This window comes from Aedes albopictus, chromosome 3, assembly GCF_035046485.1.
Source record: "Aedes albopictus strain Foshan chromosome 3, AalbF5, whole genome shotgun sequence".
Lineage (NCBI taxonomy): Eukaryota > Metazoa > Arthropoda > Insecta > Diptera > Culicidae > Aedes > Aedes albopictus.
In genome coordinates this window covers 126,792,806-126,812,881 of record NC_085138.1, presented here as the reverse complement: position 1 = coordinate 126,812,881, position 20,076 = coordinate 126,792,806, and the positions used below count along the sequence as shown (strand labels likewise).

General features: G+C 38.5%; 1 protein-coding gene across 7 annotated transcripts in view; it reads right to left on the bottom strand.

Annotated features, from left to right (window-relative positions):
* The window catches only part of LOC109621281 (D(2)-like dopamine receptor), a 182,891-nt gene extending 165,239 nt beyond the window's left edge, over positions 1 to 17,652 (bottom strand). The window contains exons 1-3 of one of the 7 annotated variants that reach the window (XM_062860612.1): positions 16,545 to 17,652; positions 8,431 to 9,005; positions 5,892 to 6,363 (exon numbers count right to left, since the gene is read on the bottom strand). The gene's annotated coding sequence lies outside the window, so the exon portion shown is untranslated. The remainder of the gene's footprint in view (positions 1 to 5,891; positions 6,364 to 8,430; positions 9,006 to 16,544) is intronic. The other 6 variants (XM_062860613.1, XM_062860614.1, XM_062860615.1 and 3 more) reach the window with 6 other exon arrangements.
* Between the last annotated feature and the right edge of the window lie 2,424 nt (positions 17,653 to 20,076).

Genomic DNA, 20,076 nt, shown 5'->3' with positions numbered 1-20,076 from the left:
TTCCAAAGGAATTTCAAAAGGAAAGCCAGCAGAAATTTCTGAAAGTAATTCTGAGCAGTTCCGTGAACTCTCCTCTGAAGTGTCAGTACGTATTAGTACACTTCAGCGAAACTCCACATTCGGGGCAAGAGTAGTGAAGAAATCTTCAGTGGAATCCCTGCAGAAACCATAACAAATGCTTTTGAATCATTCTCCGGAAGAGCATTTGAAGAAATCCCAGGTAAATTCTTAATTATATTTATAGGAAAATTCCTGGAGAAATCATTTATTGAAATTGTTGGAGAATTTCCTGAAAGTACAGTGTCGTTTTGGTTTTATCACTAGTCGTTTTAATCACTACTCGCCCAAATTCACGGTTTTCTGTTCGATTATATCACGATTTTCATTTCGTTTTTATCACACTTGTTTTAAAACATTCCGAAATCAATATAAAATCAATACAGCATTGTCCAGTCCACCAAAATAGTTAAAAAGTATAAGCTACGACTTATATATTTTGCAGCTAAACGATTTTGGATAAAAAAAATTACATTTATGTCTCGTTTCGCTAAATTCACGGTTTCGTTTTTATCGCGGTAAAATTTTTTTTGACCGTGATAAAACCGAAAAACCACTGTATTCCTGAAGAAATCTGTGAGCGAGTTTCAAAAAAAAAATCAAATACCTGAAGAAACTGCATTGTGAAGCATCTGCAAATATCTCTAGAAAAAACTCTTGAGCTATTTATAAAGGAATTTCTGTTTAAATTCCTAGCAAATATTTTTTTAGAAAAAATATGTAGAAATATTTGTGCAGAGATCATAAGAGTTATCCTTAAAGAAAATGCCTTAAAGAAAAGTCTGAGGTAATGCAATATCTGGAGGGAATCCTGAAGGAATCTCTGTATGAACTCCTGCAGGAATCTCTTATGGTACAGATTCCTGGTAAAATCTATGGATGATTTTTCAAGGAAAACCATGGGAAATTTTTCTAGAGGAGTTTTTGGGAAATTTCTAGAGGATCCTCTAACGACAACTCCGAAGGAATTTCTAAGGGAAATTCTGAAGCGATAAAAGGAAGATGATCTAAAGTACTTTCAAAAGAAATCTTTGAAAGATTTTCCGAATGTAATTCTTGGTGGATTTTTATAGAAATCCACGGAGTTATATCGGAAGGACTCCGGGGAAGATTTATTTCTGGTAGCCTGCAGATAACTATGGAGAAAATTCTAAAGAAAACTAAGATTTTTTGAAGGAATCAATGCGGAAGGACAACATTTCGAAAAAAAAATGGCACAGGTAACTTTTCTTATATCTTCAGCCGTACACAATTTCGTTAAAAAATCACATGAGCTGTCACTAATGACAGTATAATAGACTCTATCGCCTTCCAAAATATTAAAGCTCCTTTTTTCTTTCACGACAAGGTATTGGAGCATAAACAAAATTTTAAATATCATGAAGGAAGTTTTTTTTTGTATGCGCAACAATATCGAAAAAAATCAATGAAATGATACTTTTATACTTAAAAATGGAAGAACAATTCCAAATTCCCAATTCCGTAAAAGAGTTTCTTCACACCTTCTCTGGGGCGCTAAAGCTTTGATTATTACTAAAGGCAATTTTACACATGAAAAACCACATAAAGTGATTTTTTATATTCGGGAGAGTGGATGAAAAATATTTGATATCACAGTAGTTTTTACAGATATAAAAGTGTAAAACCATACAGGTTATTCAGAGTACATTTTAATATCATAAATGAGACTTTTTTACGCGTCTATAAGTGTAAGAAATGCAATATTGACAAAGTTAATTTTGCTGATATTTGAAAGGACGTAAATCATCTAAAATCACATAGGCAATTCTCCAATATTAGACAGAGCGCAAGAAAAAAAAATCCAATTTCACAAAAGTTCATACAACTATTTGAGAGCAAAACAATAAAAAAACATTTTTTCTTACATACCTAAACCAGGGCAGCGAACTTTTACGCAAGGGAGTGGTTTTGGGGGTTAACCCGTCATATTACCCAAGTTCCATATAGTAGGTGCCCCTCTGCATTTTATTGAAAATACGAAAAAATCCTCTTTTGCCGCCTTTTCTGAGCACTAAATTTTTCAAAATCACTAAGGCGATTTTCTCAAAAGCTGTTTTAGAAATTATAAATACACAAACGATAGACTGTCATTTCAATGTGAGCTTAATAATCAAAAAAGTTAGCTCTTATTATAGTAAACATTCTAACGAAGCAAATAATACCAACTTTGTTGATGTTGTTGTACAAGTAAATTATATGATTAAAATGTGAAGCTGCACAAACTGGTCAAAAAATGTAGCATAATGGAAAAGAAAAAAAACGCGTAAAAAAATATTCAATTTCCAAACACAATGAAAGTTTCTGTATCGATAAGAAAAGATATTTATAGATTGGTAAAAGACATTTTCACTGGAATATTTGATCAAGAACCATCATTACAAATCTTCTTAATGAAAACAATTTTATTTGAAATTTCTCAACAACACGGGTAGCAACAAACGTTAAGCAAACGAATGTCTTAATTACTGCTTATTGCATTTGTTTTTATGATATGACAAGCTTTGTCATCGGAAGGGTCGAATGAGCCAAAACAATAAAATAGTTCAAACTGAATGCGTTCAGAAAAGATAAGAAACTGTATGGTAGTTCTGATGTTCCTTCTTAGACCTTAAAAAATAAGAAATTTTATGTCAGAAAAAAATGTTGTGCAAACGTCTTTATTGATTTTTTCCAGGATGAACGCATTTCCTAGACAACTTATTATGAAAGCGAATATAATAAAAAGTAAGACAATTACTGGTATTTTGTGATACATTATGTTGAAATCATTACAAAAACACCAATGCAAATTGGGCGAATGAAGTTCATTGTTGGAGAAATCGACTGTTCTTAAAAATATCATGTCAATTGGAAAGACATAAAAAAATAGGAGCACAATTTGTTGCATTCTGAAAGAATATGGCGAAAATCATTAGAATAGTTTATTTTATTCAATAAATAAAAAGTATTTATAATTTCTCAAACAGTCTATACATAAGGTGACGAAGGGTTTTATCAGCAAGTTTGTTCTCTTCGTCATGGGGCGTATTTGTCGGTCAGATTGCCTGAAATTTGGGCATGTAACTCAGCTTGGTTTGGAAGGATTCGAGGTCATCTTTGAGTTCAACAGGTTTCAAAAAACCCTAAGACGAAGAAAATAAAACTGCCGAAAATACGTAAGTTCCCCAAGTTGTTTTTTCTTATTTGCGAGGGCGCTCATACTCAAATCTATATAATTTGCCGCCATAATACCATATGTCCCAGTTGCAGCTATCCACCGTCAGCACCCAAGCCGCCCATCGTACTCTCGGTATTCCAAGGATTTTTGAACCAAGCGAATCAGTAGCGCACACTAATTTCGCCGTGCTTTTTCGGCATTCTCAGAGTGCAACGAGCTCGTGGTTCATCTTTCGCCGCCACACACCGTTCTCCTGCATGCCGCCAAAGATCGTCCTTAGCACTTGTTGCGCAAAGATCCCAAGTGGTTGCAGGACCTCCTCGTCCTCGAGCATGGTCCAAGTCTCATGTCTGATAGCTCCACTAATATTATTAGCACCGTTTATGGTACATTTGTTGCATATTTGTTGAACGCAGTTTCTTCCAAAGACATTCGTAGGAACGACTTCCACTGATGATGCGCCTTCGTATATTGTTCGACTGTTGTCAGCCGTTAGCAAAGAACCGAGGTATACCACTTCCGCCCTATACCCAATATTATTATCTAAAAAATATTTTAATAATTGCTATATTGTTAAGATATTGTATCGCTTTATATATTTCCTGTCAGCATACTATACACTTAAAATAGTAATTATTGTGTTTAGCAACATTTCTATCGGATTTGCAATCGCTGGCGCCCTTATCAACTGTGTTGTGTAGCAGCGCCCACCCCACCATCAAACGACTAAGAAGCTCGAATTTTACGACGACAGGGCTGCATAGAGGAAATTATAAAATGAATCTTCTAGGTATGCCGAAACCATGAAGCATTTACCAGAGAATTCATACATTAATTACTTAAAAGAGAATTTATGAGTAAACTTATGAAGAAATCCTAGCTGAAATTCCTCTAGAACACAAAACAATTCCCTGAAGGAATTTCTGAAAAAAAAAAATATCAGAAGGATTCCTTGGACTAACTGCAGAAAGTATCCTGAAGGAATTTCTGAATGAATCTTTAGTTAAATTCGTTTTGAAGTCCCTGAGGACATTCTTGGAAGAATAAATGGAGGAATATCTTGAGGCATCCCAACGAAATTCCCGAAAGAAATACCAGGAGTGATTTCCAAAGAAATTTCTGGAAGAGTACAAGAAAAAAAACCCAGGAGAAACTTTTGGTGGAATTCGTGAAATAATTTATTAAGAAATAAAAAAAAATCCTCGAGAATTTCTCCAAAACAAATTCTGGAGGTTTTTCTGAAAATTGTAATAGTAAAGTAGACGTATTTCTAAATGAATAATGGATAATATAATAATAATAATAATAAATGAATAATGGATTATCAGTGGAATATCTAAAAAAATTGAAAAAAAAATCTACAAGAACTCCTAAACAAATTCCTTTAGAAATTTCTGAAGGAATTCCTGTATAAATTCCTAGGGAATTGTTTCGAAGAAGTTACTGAATGAATTTATTTAAGAATCTGTAAGAAAACCTGGAGGAATTTCGAGGAAATACATGGAGAAATTCACGAAGAAACTCTGGAGAAATTCGTGTAGGAATAACTGAAAGAAATGAAGCAAAACTGTATGAGAAAATTTTTCGATATTTTCTGGATGAATCCCTGAAGGAATTTATGGAGACACGGAAATTTCCAATTGAAATTAATAGAAAACCGCTTGATTTTTCGAAGAAATAATTGAAAGATTTTCTAAAGGAATTTTAGAAAAAAAATGATAAAGTTTTAGAATCCACAAAAAAATACTTAAACTTGGAATAATAACAAAGGCATATTTTGTTTCATGTATTCATAAACAGCTTTTCAAAGAATGACATAGATAATTTCTCTATATTTGGTAGAGCGTGATAAAAAAAACACTATCACAGAGATTTGGGGAAAATCACAAAGGAAATTTTTCTTACATACTTGAGGGCGCAAAAAATTAAAGTAAACACATTTATGAAGGAAAAAGCTTAAGCTTGAAAGAAAAAGAACTCTCTCTCTCTCTCTCTTCTTGGCGTAACGTCCTCCTGGGACAAAGCCTGCTTCTCAGCTTAGTGTTCTATGAGCACTTCCACAGTTATTAACTGAGAGCCAATGACCATTTTGCATGTGTATATCGTGTGGCAGGCCCAACTCAAGCCTAACTCTATCGTGTGGAAGATACTCTATGCCCAAGGAAGTCAAGGAAATTTCCTTTACGAAAAGATCCTGGACCGACCGGGAATTGAACCCGTCACCCTCAGCATGGTCATGCTGAATACCCGTGCGTTTACCGCCTCGGCTATATGGGCCCTAAAAAAGAACAGTTCTTCTAAATAATGAAGAAAAAGTGTTGATTTTTGTAATATCCTAGAGTACTTGAGATCCACATTGAGGCCATTTCTATGGAGACTCTCTTTGTTCCGTACTTTCTCCCGAAAGGGGTATAACCAAAAAGAATCTGTTGCCGTTGCAAATTTTATATTCTTAACTCAATATAATTTGAATAACTTTGATTCGTTTTACACGGTAGATAACATATTACAGCGTTTTGGAATATGAAAAATAACTATTTACAGTTACTTATTAGTTGCAAAGATGAATTTGATTGAAATCGCGTTTGAATGAATGCAATTGAATGTAGTCAGATACAAATTATTGAAGATTCTCTAATAGCGCATGTATACTCACCTTTATCGCCTACATAGATTTAATGAAGCTTATTGCTGTTTCTGTCTCCAAACTCCGTCCAATTCAAAACTGTACAACTCACTGCTACCAATATAGGAACAATCTTCCAATTATAACTCTCCTGTCCGCTCCGAGACACAGACAAATTTTCCACAGTACAGTTTCTCTCGCTCTATTATTCCTTCTCGATGGACATTATCGACACCCTGAACAGCGACGACACATCACGTGCGCTCAAATTCATGGACTGTACAGTGGATATCGTTTTTTTTATATCTCTTCTCTAGTTACCCGCAAACAACACATTCACTTTTCGGTTTTCGGACAACAACTGCAGGAATAAATTGAACAACTTTGCAGAATGCAGATACCGTTTTGTTCGCTCAGGTTTTGTGCCCTTCTTGCCCGGTAACGGATGCGATTCTCGTTGGAATTCAATTTGCGTTCGTTGTTTATTGGTGGCGGTGGAAAACTGGAATGAAGGTTGAAGAAAAACAAATGTGAAATTAGATAAAGCAGAAATTCTGGCATGGTTTTTGGTGAACTACACTATGGGAAACGATGAAACATCGAAATGGCAGTATGCAGCATACTATTTTTAAACATGACCATCATTTGATAGTTCATCATTACAATACTTTTTACGCTTTTTACATAATATTTTCGGAAAATGGATCAGGAGCCAGGGATGCCATATATTTTTGAGCATCTGTACAGATTGCTTTTATATGATATACAGATTTTTCATTTGTATAGGATACCGATTTTTTACCCGAATTGAGTGTGGGATACAAATTTTTGAACGAGTGATGATGATGATGATGATGATGATTGTGTACCCACCATCAGCGCAAGGATTACCTATGGCTGCAGAGTCATACCGGAACGGAATGATCTACCTGATGGTTTGTTGTAGCAGGGTAAGCTAAATTCACTGGAGACCTTCGGAAAACAACATGATAATTGTTATCTCGTGACAAAGTCTGGCCACCCCACGAACATTTGCCCGGAAACCAGTTCATTTAACTTCCTTAGGCTACCCCTCCGAAATCCCCATATATGTCATGTTCAAATATAAAAAGTAATAATAAGGAACGAACTCACCGGGTAATCATGACCAGCTGGTTTTCAATGTTTGGCTTTGGTCTCAGCATTTCCGAACTCGGAATAACGACGGACACGAGCACCACGATGCGGGCAATGTGGTCTCTTGCCACCGAGTCATCGTCGATCGTTTACACAAAGTGCGAACAAAAAAATACGAAAACGCGGGAACGACGAAATGCGGCAAGTTTCAGCCTCCGCGCCCTGCTTGTCACTGACGACCGACGACCGTTCACTCTTCCATCAGCGTTCCACCCAAGTGCGAACTAAAAACACGAAGAAAAATGCAAAAACGCGGTAAAGACGAAATGCGACATGTTTCAGCCTCCGCGCCCTGCTTGTCACCGACGACCGTTCACTCTTCCATCAGCGTTCCACTCAAGTACGAATGAAAACACAAAGAAAAATACGAAAACGCGGGAACGACGAAATGCGGCATGTTTCAGCCTCCGCGCCCTGTTTGTCACTGACAAATTTTTGAACGAGTGATACAGAAATGGATCTGGCATCCCTGTCAGTCAAAGATGCCAGATTATTTTATCAAAAATCTGTATCAATACATATTTTTCTGTATCATCGTATTTGAATGTAAAGCAGACAACAAGAACCCTACACAGAAAAAAAAAGGGGATTTATCAATTTAAATCATGTAAATTTAATGTTATGATGGTTTACATTATATATCATGTAAATGTGTATTATATGTCATGTAAACACTCAGAGTCATGCAGAATTACATGACATATAATTGAAGTTTACATGTCATTTTATGACTTTTACATGATATGTCATGTAAACTTCTGTGATATCCCACGCTCGAATTATGTGCCTCATATCCCACAGAAATTTACACTCTTTTTTCGATCTGTGTAGATTTCAATAGAAACTAACAAAAATGTACTACTTTTTTGCGTTTTTTTAAATTTTTTACGGTGTTTATTTTTTAAAACATGTGTAAAAATGTACAAATTTTCATAAATTCTTTAAAGGTTAAGCAGCAATTTATAAAGTTTTTATTAAATTTATTAAAAATAACTCAACAAATTTAATGCTTTCTGGAGAAATCTGTATCACATATTGAAAATCTGTATTTTTCTGTACTCTGTATCTTGTCTGTATAGGAGGTCAAAAATCTGTATAATACAGAAAAAATCTGTATATCTGGCATCGCTGCTGCCAGGAGCAAACGCCTTCGGTAAACGAAAACTCTGGATGTTCTCTGTGGTATGATTTTGAAATATGGTTTAAAGCCTGAAGTGCCAGTAATCCTTGCTTAACGTGATAGAAAATTGAATGAACTTTGTTTGGTAGTTAAATTTCCACACAGAAGCAAAATAATAAAAATGAAGCTTAATTATTTATTTATATTTACTATATTTTATGATCAGATATATGCTTACATATGTAAAACATATTACACAATCATATTACTTACCTTTTTTTTCTGCCTGCTGCTACTTGGAAGTTTAAACTCTTCTGAAAATGTTTTTTAACAACAGTTTACATAAAATTCTTTCTTTTTATTGCTTTCTGCAGCTCCATGCCTTGAACTATTGTGCTCCTGTTTATTATGATATTATTAGCCACTGCTTTGATGTTCACGTATTAACGTTCCAAAGAACTTTTTCACTTTTTGTCACTACCAAAACGCTACGGTAAACACATCGATCACACTGCCATTCTCGGAAGATTTAACCAATCATCTCTGCCGTATATCATTGCATTACGTTGCGCAATCCAACACCGCTCCAATGACGCTTCGGCCAAAAATTCCCATTACCAGGAACGGGGCAATTATCCTCGGAACAATGCACTAATCCGATATTTGTACGGGTTTTGAATCTCACCACAACGCGCTGTGTTGTGCCGCCGCCACCGCCGCCGATTGCACTGCGCAGTGAATCGAATTTACACACTAAACACAATTCAATTTGAATCCACCGACATCCGTTCACCGTCGGTCATATACGTCGGATGTTTCGCCTACACTAGTTCACAGGATTTATTAACCTTAGGAAGAGAAGGACGTATTCAATCGAGAATCGTGCACTGAGATAGTTTGGACCCATGGTCGGAAATGTTATAAGGGAAGAAATGTCATCTAAATTTGGACAAATATTGAACCCAAATCTTCGGCCATACAGCATCCATACTTTATCTTTTGTGGGTTTAACCGGGTAAGAGTGACTTTAACTTAGAATGGCGTCAATGTCAAAATCTGAACAGCGATCATCAGTGAAATCCTAACAAACTCCCGGTCTAAACGCTCCTGCTCGTTTACATCTGTCAAAATTAGAGCACCACTCTTCCTTTCAGTGACCTTGTATCGGTACCCCCAGGAAAAAAATCGTTAACTCAAAATAGCAATTATGTATACATAGATCCAAAAATGGAAGTTTTCCGTATAGTTCCGGTTAACCTCCGGGCAACTGGAGTTGTCCATAAATCTCTCCCACGACCCCCAGACGAGCTGGAATTGCAGAAGAAACTGAGCAGCATCCTATAAGCAGTGAACCTGCTATATAGTGAGACGCAATTATGCAACGTAACTCTGTATAGCGGATATGACTACCATAACGGGAATATATCTGATGTTCTAAACAGCAAGCTAGTTCAGATGATCTGCAATATCCTAATAATATTATTAAATGACTTTTGAGTTTCCAAGAGACTCACGGATTACAGCAAATAATGTATTGTTACGCTTTGTTGCTGAAAACAAACAAAATTACTTATGTGGAGCTGCAGGGCTGAGTATAGGAACAGTTTGGAACACCAAGAACATCCCAATATATGAAAAGCTGTTCCATATTCATAAAAAGGCTAGTAATCCTAAAACTGTGAAATATTTTCTTCTTCTTTCCAGAAAGGCCTCTGAGATTCCTCAAGGAATGCCTTCAATAGTGGGGACGGTCATAAATCACATAGACTTTTAGGGGGGAAGTGGAGATGCCTGACAAGAGTACAATTTTTGTATGAACGGTAGATAGGAGATGGGAGGGTTCCTGCAGTTTTCTGTAGTAGACGGGCTAGGTGGTTTAGGTTCTACCGCTTCTGATTCATATGCAGAAGGTCCTCGATTCAATCCCTGGCTTGTCCCTTTCCTACTACTTTGCATCTTTCTATCTACTTTTCACTTCCTTACAATATTCTCTGCACAGTAATCTTGGCACAATCTATCAGTTTATGCCTGGTATCCATGCACCAATGCGTGAACCCTGTGCAAAAATTGTAGATTTCCCGACATCCGCTTGACCATGTGCAGGCGCAGAGGACAAACGGCCTGTTAACATCAAGCGATTGCAATCATCATTATCCTTCCCTTCCCACATTGACCTGCAACCTGACGCAGCAGACGCCATTCTCGCCTAAAAATAGAAGACCACCATCACTCGCACACTGAAGATGCCTGTTAGTCTATCTCATTATTTCCTTGTGTGAGTGCTACTGACCTGGCGATACTGGAGTATCAACTGCGGGCACCCAATCAATCTCAATTCCTGCCGATTCTTCTAGAATTTCTTAGTGGGAATACATCTGGAATTCATGCTAGAACTTCTCAAGCCATTTATGTTGATTCCTCCAGAAATTGCTACAGATATTCGTTCAAAACTGTTTTCAGGAATTATTCCCAAGCAACCAAAAGTTCGGATAAAACAGCATGTTTGGGCTTAATCAGCTCTTCGAAGGAAGATGAATAGCGTTCTATACAGCTCACTTTTTGAGTAGTTAACCGAACTTGAGTTCACAAAAAATACACTTGTGCCGCTGAAAGGAACGCTATTCAGCTTAAAAAGAAGCTTCCGTAAAATGAAAAAATGTTTGGATTGTTAAGTACTGAGGGATTTTACTCAATGTGCTGATATCATTTATTAGTGCTCAATCAGGTTTGCGTGTGAACTTTCTCTGAACTTGAAATACTCTGCGAGACAAACTTTTTGAAGCACACAGTTTGACATTTTCAGTTTGTTTTGGTTCACAGTTTAGGCAAGTGCAAAGCAATAAATTAGTGCCAGTGTCGGTAACTCGGAAAATATTATAAGTTTTCAATGACTACGATCGCGTCGATCACCGGTGCGCTGGCGCGACAAGTGAGACGGGATGGAAAACTTCCAGCAAAACTGGAAGACTTTTGCCGTACCCGAAAAAAAATTCCGGCGGAACACTGGGTGGAGCAGTTGCTCGCTGAGAGGGCAGCCTTTGAGCCACACAATACGGATTCTTTGCGTGGAATTCAAGTAAGTACGTTGAAATATAATAGTGAAACAAAGTGTACTTGTGAAATTAACGCAAGCTGTGGCTGCTGAGCTCGATTGTCGGGTGATTTAAATGAATGTGAACTTCTCCCGAGCTCCGCTGTCTCCGAAGTTCATGTGAAGTTCACTTTTGGTACGGTTAATATTTATCAGAACTGAGAGTAGTAAGTTCAAAATAAGTTCAAAACAAGTTAGGAACGGAACATTTCATGTTATTGATATATGTTCATTTGAACTGTGTTTGAACTTTAGTGGCACGCAAAAGTTCAACATGAGTTCGGTTGAAATTTGATTGAACTCTGCCCTAAAGTTCAAAGTAGATTTTTTTCTGAACCATTTTTCGACTTCAATGTCGCTTTGGAGAGAAGTCAAAAGCTTGTATATGTACTTCCAAGTTTATAAACAATACATGAGTAACTTTTTGGAGAATTAAGTTCAACGAAACCGAAATTGAACCAAATTTGAACTTCTGAGTTCGTTTCTCAAGTGGAATCCGAACTTTTGGTTGCTTGTCTATTTCTTTAAAGACAATTACACCGTCTTCGGCCTTGCTGCCTATACAGACTGAACATTACAGCAACGGAGATACCACCCAGTGGCCCCAGCGTCCGTTTGACGAAAAAATTTCACCAGCAGGAGCGGGAGTCGAACCCACACTCCGAGGCTTACGAGACACCCAAACGACTAACGCCACTAACGGCTCGGCCACGAAGCCCAGACTTTCCATCGCAATTTTTGACGGAGATTTTTTCACCAATGATTCTATTAGAAATTACACCAGGATTTTTTTCAGGACTTCCTTTAGGGATGCCACTAGAGATTATTTCGAAGATTGCAATAGGGATGCTTTCATAAATAGCAGGGGTTTTCAGACCTTTTGGCTGGCAGTGCAGTTTTCTAAAATAAGTTGCGTCGCGGTGCACCTGTCATTACTGTATTGTATTATTGTTAAAGAGTTCAATTCCAAATTTGTCGTCTTTTCCTAGGTACATACACCCATTGTTGATATATTCCTGTACCGCTGGTATGATTATGTCATTGACTTCTATTTGTTTTGGATTTTAGTACGAGCGGCACAGCTACAGTTGATCAACTTGAAATATTTCCTTGCTGCAAATATTACTGCAAATGTTCAGACAAATTCCTTCTGAATTCTGAGTGAAATCCTGAGCAGGTTTATAGCGAAATTCCTGCCACTCATAATGAGAACCTCAGTGAAGTTCTGTGTTGACCTCTGGACGTTTTTTAGTGTGGTTGTGGACAGACCTTTTCTTAAAACCATTACTGGATTTTTGGAAAGATCTATGGCAAAGTCCATAAAAAATCATCATGAAAGCATCATTTTCAGAAGTGTGGAATATAACTGGCAAAACTTGTTGTAAATGTCTTTCCGGTTGTCTGGTCCGCTCATTGGAGGATTGAAGAAGTTTTCTTTTAAATTCGTAAACAAGTTTTCAGTAAAATCCTGGTAAAATTATGTTGTGTTCATTGATAGATTGATTGTTCATTGATAGATAATCTGCCGTTCTACGCATAATTGTCCCATGTCACATCGGATTGACATATAACATGGTACAATTGGGCGTAGAATGGCAGTTATGGTCTAATGCAATACCGAAGAAATACTACTTAACTTAGTAATTACTTTTGAGATTTTGAATGACATTTGTGTCATATATATTGCAGATTATACAGAAAATTGTCAGAAAAACGTTGCTGAACCTTTTGGAGTTTTTGCCGCCCTTTTTCTAATTTTTCAATTAAATTGAAGACTTCGCGGTGCAACAAGTGCACCGCGGTGCACGATCTAAAAACCCCTACACTAGAGCACAAGACGCCAGTGATACGAAGAAATCTTTCTCTGCGATTGTAAAAAACGATGTTTCGTATGCAGAAAATCAACGCATACGTTTGCTTGAACCCTGCTCAGGCGAAGACAACTGTAAACAAACATTTTACCGACGGGAAAAAGGGATTGTATTGATTATTTGAACAACGTTAACTGAATTCTGTAGCAGTGGAATCTATCTTTGAAGTGTCACGAAGCTTTTTTTGCCTTTCTCGTACACCAAAGTCTACCGAAAGGCTATATGTTCACTCCAAAAACGAAAATTTGATAGAGCCCCCGGAGGGGTCAAGTGTTATATACCAATCGACTCAGCTCGACGAATTGAGATGATGTCAGTGTGTATGTATGTGTGTGTTTGTGTGTATGTATGTGTACAAAAAGATCACCTCATTTTTAGATAGTAAATATGAACCGATTTCAACGACCGTTGGTTCATTCGACGGGGTATATTTTCCCATTGTTTCCTATTGAAATTGGTTCAGATCGGTCCAGCTGTTCCGGAGTTATGGTCATTTAGGTGTTCCAGACCGGAACCCCAGGAAGGGGCCAGACATGAAAATGCAAGAAACCCATGCATGTGACCCATCAAACCACGTCATTTTCGATTATCTGATAAACGGGAAGTAGGAAAATAGTCTAAGACTATATCTGAACCGGTTGAGTTCCGGAACCGGTTCCAGGTGTCCCGCCGGAAGTGTCCAATTAAAAAAGTGAACCAAACCCATGCATGCGACACATCAAATAGCGGTTTTTTCGATAACCAAATGAACGGTTAAAGAGAAAATAGTTTCAGTCTATATCTCAACCGATTGTGATCCGGAACAGATTCCAGGTGTCCCGACGGAAGTGGCCAATTAAAAAAGTGAACCATACCCATGCATGCTACACACCAAATAGCGGCTTTTTCGATAACCAAATGAACGGTAAGCAGGAAAATAGTTTCAGACCATATCTGAACCGGTTTTGTTCTGGAACCGGTTCCAGATGTCCCGTTGGAAGTGACCAATTAAAAAACTGAACCAAACCTATGCATGCGACACACCAAATAGCGGCTTTATCGATAACCAACGGTAAGCAGTTATCGATGAACGGTAAGCAGGGAAATAGTAACGCTAAACAAGCTATTTCCTATATTTGTCACCGATAATTACCAATCAATCCACAAATAATATATCTGAACCGGTTGTATTTCGGATCCGTTCCCAGGTGTCCTGCCGGAAGTGGCCTGTTAAAAAAATAAACCAAACCCATGCATGCGAAACATCAAATCATCAAAAATATTCGATAACCAGATAAACGGCCAGCAAGAAAATAGTCCTTGTCCACACCTATGATATTGTACCGGCAGTGTTGCAGAATCAGGATTAAATACATCGCTGAAATTACGAAGGTGAACAAAATCGATGCAAGCGATAAATATGCGTAAAAAAAAAACAAAATCTTGATAAAAATTTAAGCGATCTTGTCATTTTAGATTGAATGAGTATTATTATAGGGAATTTCACTTACTTGCCCTTTTTGTCAAATTTAACAAGAAACCAATGATAATTAAAAAAAAGGCTAAAGTGTGCAGAAAATAATTGCCGAAATGTCTTTATAATGATCGGTATCCAGTGCAAGTGAAAGTGGTCAAGCAGTCAACTGAGAGGTTTAATATTTTTCAGCTCTGCTTATACCTTTAACATAATATCTAACGTCGGAATATGGGTAAGTTTTCAACCTTGATTATGGTTTTGATAAAATTCTTGCTTTTCTGAATAAGGCTGACACAAATTTCGATTTTCTTTTAAGTCTAGAAGGGCCCCCTTGGAAATTTTGATCGGAATTCAACATTTTTAATTTTTAAGGTGAAATTAGAGTCTTCCAGGAAATTTCTAATCAAATCCGATGAGTTCAGCGGTTTTGCGTAATTGTTTGGGTATTTATTCATCAAATACATTTATTATTTATCAACTCCACCCCCCATTGATGAGTTAACGAGCACTGTGACAAGAGAAGAAATGAGTTTTGTTCCGTTCTAGAGTACTCTCAGGATTTAGGAACACTTCGGCTAATGGCGACGGAAAAATCTTGAATACATATTCGACGAGAAAGGCACTATCACCACTAGGTGGATTAGGCTGGTTTTTTATTCTTCAACCACTTAACTTAATTTACAGCTCTTTAGTCCACTAGGGCACTGTGTGAGCGATTCCAATTCAGGTCCGTTAGAGCATAAATATATGCTCAGAAGAGGGTCAGGTGTCAGCCGCTCTCGGGAGGAAGAGCAACTGACGAAAAATTGCAAGTGCCGGGGCTGAGATCGAATCCATGACCATTCACTAGTAAAGTGAACGTATAGCCACTACGCTACGAGCCCGAAGCTTTTGTGGAGTGTAAATTGAAGGTTGATTGAACAAGTGAATCTGGCGAAGTGAAAATCGTGCGGTGATGAGGAACAATTCGACGCAAAACAAGAAACGTAAAATTTCAAGTAATTATTCGGTTTCCAGTGCCTAAAAGGCTGATTATCAATAGTCTACATAATTTTGTTTCCATTTGATGAGGCGTTGGAAAAGGTAAGTCAGAATATTTGTAATGATTGACTACTTTTCGTTTGATGTGACGGGAATTAGTGCATATAACGAAGTAAATTTTCACCCTAATATAAGCATCAGAAATTAAAACCTGTATGACAAAGACGGCATGATGATAAACTTGTTTAGACCAATATCTACAAAATTAAATTAGAATAAATGAGTGCCAGAGAGTGTTCCATTCGAGCCGGCTGTTCGCTTAATCCTAGGCAAAAGGTGTAGGAATACGGCGTAAATACCTGTTTTTCATCTCAGGAAGCTAAGGACCAAGGAGTGGCATTGACTTTCTTAAGAACGTCACTCCCACTGTTAATAAATTATTGAAATAACTGAGTTTCGCATATACGGAACTGTTGGTACGAGACGTCTCCGTTCTATATGTTCAATGTAGAATCAAGTTGTAAATTGGTGTCTAAAAGATTTATTTTAACGCTGCACAGCAGGTCTAACCGAATAAATGCTGGGAATAGCTGCGAGCATAAATTAGGACATAAAAATGTTAGAATTGGTTTTGTTTTTCATGATAAGTGATTGTTAGTAAAATTGTTGCCATAAGCCAAATTTGAGTTGAACAAGTTTTAAGGAATACCCTATGACGAAGATAACAAAGCTACCGAAAAAAGCATAACATCTCTTATATGATTTAGTGCACAATGACGTATGTCAAGATTGTATTATATTTAGTAGTATATAAATATCAAAAAATCGTTGCTAATTTAACAACGGCGAAGTTTTAGTTCTATAGGAGTTAGTTTGACGTAATTCTAACATTGAATTAGAATTACGTTTCATTTATTTCTATACAACCAAAACTTGCGCTGCCGCAACTCTTATATGACATGTGTGTTGCTTGGGTACCCAACTTCACATTATATTTTCTCACAGCTTACTTGACGTATTAATCCATACATCTCATTCCATAGGTACATACATATCTCATTCTAAAAAAGTTGCGACGCGCCGTATTAAATATTTGTGGTTAGAAGTTTACTGTTATAACAAATCTCAAATTTCTAGACCATGATTTCAAACTTAGTGCACAATTCTCTATCGAAATTTACGGGGAGTTCATCCAATACTGCTATTAATTCTTTATTTTGCGAACTTGTGTTATTTTCCCGGTACTGGCTGCTTAAAAAAAAATCACATCCACTTCGTCCGCACCGCACGCTTTTGCACAACTATTTGGCCAGGTGCAACTAGTAAGCCTCCTTCGTCCATCGGCTCAACTCCGCTTCGGCAGATGCATTACAAATCCACTACAACTGCATCATCACCATCATCATCGGTGCACTTTTATGACTGAATCCACCTGCAACATCCCCTCACCGCTCTCAGCATCACCAGCATCCACTTGATACCTAGCCAACTGCACTGGCGTTTTTTTTTCGCCCACAAATCAATCAATTCTTTCCACCGCCGCCGCTGGGAAAACCCGCGCGATTGCCAAATCACATTGCGGACGTGCGGCCCACTCTCGCACTTCAAACCGAACTCGAACTCTGCGAACGCACAATAATCGTCGCTGTTAATATCCTGATCTCTGATCTAGTTCATTCAGTAGACCAAAACTAGACCAAAACACACACCACAAAAAATTTCCACAACTTTGGACCCGGTATCCAAAAAAAAAACTGTTCAAACCGCAACGACCACAGTATGAGGAACCACGTGTTAATCCGACGAAAGCGCGCTCACAACTGACCGCGCGAATGGCGCCAACACGGTCGACGGTGTGCCGTTCCTACCAACGCAACTAACCAACCTAACTACCAAGTTCGCACACAGTAGGTAGCTCTGCTCGCGCGCGCCACTAGCACTGACGGTCGTCGGTCTGGTGTATGGTAATCGTTTTGTTTTTCTCGGTGCCGGCTGGCTGTTCTCGGATTTTGTGTTTATGGCATCGCCGCGCCGGCTCAATGCTCTCTGTGAGTTACCGCGACCGACCGACGCAGCGGCTGCTCTCCCACGTGGGTTTGGGTGGCTGTTGGAGACGCGAGTAGGAAAATGCTTCATGGTTGGCGCCTCCGTGTACGTCGAGTTCGCTTTGGTAACTCATTTTCAGTGGGAGAGAATAGGTTGGTATACTAGAGATAGTGATGAATTTTGTATCGGCATTATCTCGGTATTGCTATTCTACAATCAGTAGATATTCAATTTTCCATCCAAATCCATTATCATTGAAAATGCATATCTGGGTCCGTCCAAAAACCACAGAGTCTTTTACTTACCTCATTTCAGTCCTGAGCACCCGTGGTGGTGCAGAACGTCGAATTGAAAGATCTGCATCCTGGGCAATTGCCCGCCATCACCTTGGCCTGTGGCCACTTCAAATGTCTGTCGACTTGTTTAATTTCGTTGTTGATACTGTGCCGCCATGATCCTCTGGATCTGCCTCTGCTGCGATGTCCTGCTGGGTTTCAATCGAACTCCACTTCTGCTCCCGAATTTCTGTCGCTATCGGGTTTTGATGAAATCGACAATGGAGATCCACGTTGGAGATCTTATTGTGAAGCCACCATGCACGAATTATATACCGCTGGCATGTATTGATGAAGGCCTGCAGCCGTTGAGTGTTCTCCACTGATACACACCAAGTACAGCAAGCAGCACAGATTTCACGTTCGAGTTGAAAATTCGGATTTTGGTGCTTCGATTAATCTGATTGTTTCTCGATATATTTCTTAAACTCGAAAAGGCAGCCCTCGCCCTGTTCCGTGTACCTAAGTCGATATTGATGCCGCCATTTGGCTACCAAGATATTGGAAGCTTTCAATATTCTCCACTGCGTACTCAACTACCGTAAAGCTGGAAGGGTTGGCCGTGTTTACATCTAAAGATTTGGTATTGTTGACGTTGATGGTAAGACCTGCCACTGAGGAGCGATTGACAAGATCATCGGCATATCAGAGCGCCGTTGAGCTAGGAGAGCAACGTCATCAGCCAATTTGAAGTCATTTAGGTGCTCCATGGTAATGGGCTGCCACAGCAATCCACGATTTGGTTCACGGTCAATCGCACCTACCAGGATCTCGTCGATTACGATGAGGAACAGTAGCGGTGATAGTGTGCATCCTTGCCTCACTCCAGCAACGACCCGGATGGGATCGGACAAAACACCGTTGTGCAGTTCTCTGCACGAAAATGTCCTGTACTGTGCTTCAGTGAGACCGATGATTTTTTCAGGAACACCCTTGCGCCTAAGGGATTCCCACATGTTTTCGTGATCGAGAAGGTCGAAAGCTTTTTCCTAATCAATGAACACCAGATAGAGAGGCTCTTGGTATTTATTAATTTGCTACAGGGTGATACGGAGCATGACAATATGTTCCACACAAGATCGTCCGGCACGGACTTGCTTTGGAGAGTTGTGTCAATCGTCTCCTGCATCCGGTTGAGGATTATTTTGCAGGGGACTCTGAGAACGACACACTATAACATGATGCCACACCAACTATCACAAACAGTCAGGTCACCTTTTTTGGGTACCTTTACTAGGACGCCTTGCATCCAGTCGGCCGGAAATGTCGCGGTTTCTCATATAGCATAGCATAGCCGACCGTACACATCCTGGGGTGGCTGTCGTTAGAGACGTTTAATGCGTCAGAAAAGGACTTGACATTTAACGAACTCTCGACACCTGGCCAGGTCCTTACGATCAGCGGGGATGGGAAGGAAATGTTGATTAGATATCTACTCAGAAAATGTTCAAGAACTTGGCCTGCTTCATAGGTACATATCTGGAGTTGGAAACTGGATAGGGTTTAATGGGGTGCTTTCCTTGGCGAAAAAGCGTATGAGATATTGTCATGGTTTAGGTCAGTGCTTCCCAAACTTTTGAGAGGTATCACCTCCTTGGAGCTTGAGGAAAACGTTTTCGCACCCCTAAGTGAAATTTAATATTCCATGAGAAAATGCCGAAGCTTTGCTTAGCGGAAGCCCTTAAAAGCCCATTATTTGCCACTACCGTGGCAAAACTGGTATTTAATGTATCTAAATTAATATCGCTCTGGTTTTCATTGAGTCTGATTGCCTGCATTTGAAAAATAAACTGCATTTTTGCATGTAAACACAATAAATTTTCAATCATTTTTATGCTATACAATATTCTTGAACAAAATGGAGCAAACAGAACGGACTGTCGATATTTACGAACACTCGTTATCTTCTACCAGATCTTTTATAAGTTATCTAAAATGGTATTCTTCAAATCTTGAGATGTTTGATCACAAATTCTCAAATAAGAGTGGTGAGAAATTGAAAAGCAACACTGGCGTAGCACCAGGGTAGGGGGGTTGGTTTTAGGGTTAAAACCCCCCTCAGAGCCAAAAGTTCTGGAACAAATTTCCAGTATAAAACGCTTTGTGATGAAAACAATTATTCGGCTTCGCCACTATTTT